This window comes from Canis lupus, chromosome 22 (genome assembly GCF_011100685.1).
Source record: "Canis lupus familiaris isolate Mischka breed German Shepherd chromosome 22, alternate assembly UU_Cfam_GSD_1.0, whole genome shotgun sequence".
NCBI classification, from domain to species: domain Eukaryota; kingdom Metazoa; phylum Chordata; class Mammalia; order Carnivora; family Canidae; genus Canis; species Canis lupus.
In genome coordinates, this window is record NC_049243.1 from 38,014,224 (window position 1) to 38,019,932 (window position 5,709).

General features: G+C 33.8%; 1 long non-coding RNA gene across 1 annotated transcript; it reads left to right on the plus strand.

Annotated features, from left to right (window-relative positions):
- The first annotated feature begins 600 nt into the window (after positions 1 to 600).
- Positions 601 to 5,052, plus strand: LOC119865147. The gene is made up of 3 exons (XR_005376062.1): positions 601 to 954; positions 4,388 to 4,495; positions 5,001 to 5,052. It is a non-coding gene; the product is annotated as an uncharacterized LOC119865147 (long non-coding RNA).
- Positions 5,053 to 5,709: the final 657 nt, after the last annotated feature.

Consider the following 5,709-nt stretch of genomic DNA (forward strand, 5'->3'; position numbering starts at 1 on the left):
TTAGCATTATATTGTTTATATTTTAAGTTCTTTATCTGTCATTTTGGTTATGCTCTTTTAGAGGGAAAAGGTATTTACTTTTTTTTTCAGAAGCTTTATGTCTGTTTATTGTGAATAGAGCTGCTACACATGATGAGCAGGTTTTTATATGGACATAAATTGTCACTTTATTTGAATAAATATCAAGGAGCATGATTGCTGGATGAAATAACAAACCTATGTTTAGCTTCATATGAAACTGCCAAACTGGCTCTACCATTTTTCCTTCCCATTTACAATGAACAAGAGTTTCTATTGTTCTACGTATTCACCGGCATTTGGGGTGTTTGATATTTCAGCCATTCTAATAGATTTATAGTGGTATTTCAATGTTGTTTTAATTTACAATTTCCTAATGACATCAGACGTTGAATATTTTTTTTCATATGTTTACTGTCATCTATATATCTATTTTGGTGAGTTGTTTATTGAGGACTTTACTCCTTTTTCATTGTTTATTTTTTATTGTGCAGCTTTAAGATTTGCTTGCATATTTTGAACACCTGTCTTTCATCTGATGCATGTTTTGCAAAAATTTTCTCCCAGTCTGTGACTCCTCTTTTCATTCTCTGAACAAGAACCTTCTGTAGAGCAGATTTTAAATTTTAATGAAGTTCAGCTTAATTTTTTTCTTTCATGGTTTGCTTTCTCTGTGTTTCATCTGAAAAGTCATCAATACATCGAAGATCATTGAAGTTTTCTTCTACATTTTCTTCTGGAAGTTTTATAGTTTTGTATTTCACATTTATGCCTATAATACATTTATAGATAGTTTCTCTGAAAAGTGTAAAGTCTGTATCTAGATATTGTTTCACATTTGGATGTCTACTATTCCAAGGCCATTTGTGAAAGGATTATCATTTCTTCAAGGAGTTGCCTTTGCTTCTCTGTCAAAAATCAGTTGACTGTATTTAGGTGAGTCTATTTATGGGTTCTTTATTCTCCTCTATTTATCTATTTGCTAATTCTTTCACCAATAACACACTGTTTTGATTATTGTAGGTTTATATTAATTCCTGAAGTAGTATCCAATTCCTGCTACTTTAATTTTAGTATTTTTTCTTTAATATTTTGGTAGCTATTTTGTATCTTTGATATTCCCTATACCTTAGAATCATTTAATTATCCAAAAATAGCATATTGGAATTTTTACAAGGGTTGCATTGGATCTATAGATCAAGTATAGAATAAGTGATATTTTAATATTGGATTTTCTTATCCATGAACTTGAGCCAGCTCTATATTTATTTAGATCACGATTTCTTTTTTTTTTCAAGATTTTATTTATTTATTAATGAGGGGCACAGAGAGAGAGAGAGAGAGAGAGAGAGAGAGAGGCACAGATATAGGCAGAGAGAAAGAAGCAGGCTCCATGCAGGGAGCCTGATGTGGGACTCCATCCTGGGTCTCCAGGATCACACCCTGGGCTGAAGGCAGCACTAAACCGCTGAGCCACCAGGGCTGCCCCATTGATTTCTTTCATCAGAATTTTTCATTTTTCTAATATAGACATTGCATATATTTTATTACATTTATGCTTAGGTCTCTTTCTTTTTTCTTTTCTTTCTTTCTTTCTTTCTTTCTTTCTTTCTTTCTTTCTTTCTTCTTTCTTTCTTTCTTCTTTCTTTCTTTCTTTCTTTCTTTCTTTCTTTCTTCTTTCTTTCCTCCTTTTTTCTTCTGTTTTTTTTTGTGCTAATGTAAATAATTTTGTGTCTATAATTTCAAATTCTTATTCTTCATTGCTTGTATATATCCTTACACATGGATATTAGTTTTCATATCTTATACTTATAACCTGCAAACTTGCTATAATTGCTACTTAGTTCCAGAAGGGTTTTTTGTTTGTTTTATTTTTGTTTTTGTTTTCTCTTATTTGGGATTTTCTAAATAATTCATATTGACTGTGAACAAATATAGTTTTATTTATTTCCTTTAGGGAATAAAGGGTGATGGTGAGCTATAGGTTTTTTAGTTGTTGTTTTTTTTTTATCAAGATAAATATATTCCCCCATTCCTAGTCTTTTAAGAGTATTTATAGTTAATGGATATATATTTTGTCAAAAGATTTTTTTGTACCTATTGATAAGATCATATCATTTTTTCTTCTTTAGCCTCTTGATGTGATGGGTTATCTTAATTAATTTCTGAGTGTTTAACAAGCTGTACATTCCTGAAAAAAATCCCACTTGGGAGAATTTTTTATAAGATAACAAATGTTATTATCATTATTTCTCCATTTCATTGTTAGTTCATTATTTTTGGATATTTAAAATGTGTTAAAATTAAGCTACCATTTAAACTATGTGGATGGGTGTCTACATCCTCTCAAAAAATTGATCACACTGCTAAATGAAAAGGAAGTAGTTAGAAGTTCATCTGCCATGCTGTTAAGTTCAAGGGCAGAGCTTCCATGATATCTCTTTTTTTTTTTTAACCGAAAATTTATTTTTTTTTAAAGCTGAAAACACTTTAAAGAGTTACATATGTAGTGGTTCTTTGAAAATGAAAGTTGAAGGTAAAACAGTGAATATATCACTGTCTTATGAGAATATCCTATTTCATTATGTTAAGAAGTGATTACAAAAAGCAAAAATCTGGGAGGCCTCCTGGGATGTGATAGTACATGCTTTCATTTATGTTTCTTATTTGTCAGTCATTTATTGGCCTTTATGCTTCACTCTCTTGAAATTGTGCTTTCTCTCTGCAGTGCTTGTAATAACAGAAGAGCTGCCATTTAAGTGAATAAATAGTCTCTCTTCCAGGTGATTAATGAAAAGCCATAAATCCTCTTAGCCACTGATGAATAGTAACAGATGCTTCACATCTTGTGGCATCAGAATATTAGAGCGGACCACTAGCTCAAAGAAACTGGCCCATTAAACACATATGCCTGCAGCCAGAAGCATGCATTATAATATTTATGAATCCTAAAGAGGTGCCTAAATCTGAGATATATATTGTTACTTTGCAATAGCTTTGTATTGATGAAATGCTTTTTGAAGAAAATTGCATAGAAAACGTCAGTAAGAACAAGTGTAACCTACACTTTTTTTCCCCTGGAAGTGTGAAACCCTTAATTCAAGCAGTTGGTATACAGCAGCAGAATATCTCAGATCAACATGGAAATAAACACCCTGTAGACAAGGTGATGAGCAACTAAGTGGGATTTTTTTTTTTTTTGAGGTTCGATGATCAGCCATAATTTTGTTGTCTTTGTTGTGGTTATATTCAGACTACTTTTTGGGAAGAAATGAAGTCAGTTTGAATTTTGGCTTCCTGAAATATTGAGTGAGAAGAAAAAATAAAAAAGAATCTAGCCAGCTAGGCTGAGTGGGAAAGCTGGCAATCTCATTCACTATTATACTTATACTGTACTTGCCAGATAATTATTTCTAAACCAGTTAGAATGTTTTTAGTGGGAAATATTAATCTACCCTCAGATTCAATTGATCGCTATTCTGAGTGAGTTATGAAGGATCATATGACTTTCAACAGGCATATTCTAATAGTGTATTATGTGAAGGCATTGAGATTTGTGTAATACAAAGTTTGGACCCTCTGTACCAGTTTGTATTATCAAGTTCAGTTATATGGATAACAGTTAATAATACATGAGTAGGTTTTTGATAGTGGAAAGCTATCAAGGGTATTTTCTTTTTTGCAAAGATAAGGTGAAAATGTTTGACTTATAATGTTGAATATAATTCTAGGTGGATTGTGTAGAGTAGAATGAGTTACTGAGAATGTAAGACAGTATGAGTGCAATATGAGTACAAATATGAGTACAAACTAATCAAATATGAATACAAATAAAGATGTTTAAGTGTTTATGTCAAAATAATTGTCCTTATGTTAAAATAATTCAGAGATGGGGATCCCTGGATGGCTCAGTGGTTTAGTGCCTGCCTTTGGCCCAGGGCATTGTACTGGGGTCCCAGGATTGAGTCCCACATCAGGGTCCCTGCATGGAGCCTGCTTCTCTCTCTACCTGAGTCTCTGCCTCTCTCTCTCTCTCTCTCTCTCTGTGTGTCTCTCATGAATAAATAAATAAAATCTTAAAAAAAATAATTCATAGTATCAATTTCATAAGTTAATTTTAGTAGAATACAATTCAAAGTGCACAGAATTATATTAGTAATTGCATTTGACTGTAACTACTAAATGACCCAAGACTGTGGTGACTCACCTTGATCATTGCTTCCTAATTTTGATACCCTTCTGTGTTTTATTCCCACATTCCACTCCATGGCGCTGGCTTGTGTAACCAGTAGTGTATTGAGGAAGTAACAATCTGTGGTTTCCAAGGCTACATTATAAAAGACATTGTGGTTTACACCTTTCTGTCTAGGGCCATTTTTTCTGGGGAAGCCAGCCACTGTGGCATGAGGACCCTCTGCTATTGCCATGGAGAGAGACATACTGCAAAGAACTGAGGCTTCCTGCCAACACTCACAGGGTGAGCTATGTAGGAAGCAAATCATCCAGTCACAGGCAGACCTTCAAAGTCCATACTTTGAGGGCAACCTAATGAGAGACCATGAGCCAGAGCTGCTTTTGAATTCCTGATTCACAGAAAAAATGAGTAATACCTAATTAATGTTTTAAGCTTCTAAGTTTTTAGATAACTTGTTGAGCAACAGTGGAAAACCAACACCTTTAGCAAAACTAATACCTTTAACAAAGTAATATCTTTAGGTTGTGTGAAAATGATAGTGAACTGGGACTTAGGTTTACTCACTCTCTATTTCATGGAACCCAGCTAATTATTGCTTTATAAAATTGTGTTGACATTTGTACTGACCACATTTCTAGGATAATAGGAAGAGGATTTAGAACATGCTAAGTGCTTAATCATAAAATCTACATTACTTAGAACGGCATAGTGACATTTGGACTCAGATCGCTTAACACTGCTTTTTGTTGCGCACAATTTTTTTTTAACTTTTATTTATTTGTGATAGTCACACAGAGAGAGAGAGAGAGGCAGAGACACAGGCAGAGGGAGAAGCAGGCTCCATGCACCGGGAGCCCGACGTGGGATTCGATCCCGGGTCTCCAGGATCACGCCCTGGGCCAAAGGCAGGCGCCAAACCGCTGCGCCACCCAGGGATCCCTGTTGCGCACAATTTTCTATCTAAGATATCCTGACTTTCTTACCATGTGATAAAATATCTTTTTACTCTCTTAGAGGAAACCATATGTGTTGCTTATTCATTGAATTTTTTGCTGGCTTTTCATAATAAATTAATAGATACTTTTTTCTTTTCCCAAAGAAATGTTCTTATACTATTTTTCTTTAAAATCCATTCCTATTCAACTACTCATTAAAGAATATCATGGCAAGAGATCACTATTATCCACATGTCATGGTAGCTAGCATATGATTGACCCTCAATGAGCACTGATAATAATAATAATAGTAGATTTTGTCTATTAAGCTCTAGACAGCAGACATGATGCTAAGTACTTACATACATTACTCATTAAACACTCATAGCCTCCTACCCAACAGTGAGCATGTTTATTATTCCAGTTTTAGAGATAAGGTAGCTGAAGATTTTAACTAATAACCCATTGCCCAGAGTTATCCATCCAGTATATAAGAGACATGAGTTCATCTTGGTCATAGTTATGTTCCAAAGTTGGCTTTCCATAAATATGAAAATAAAA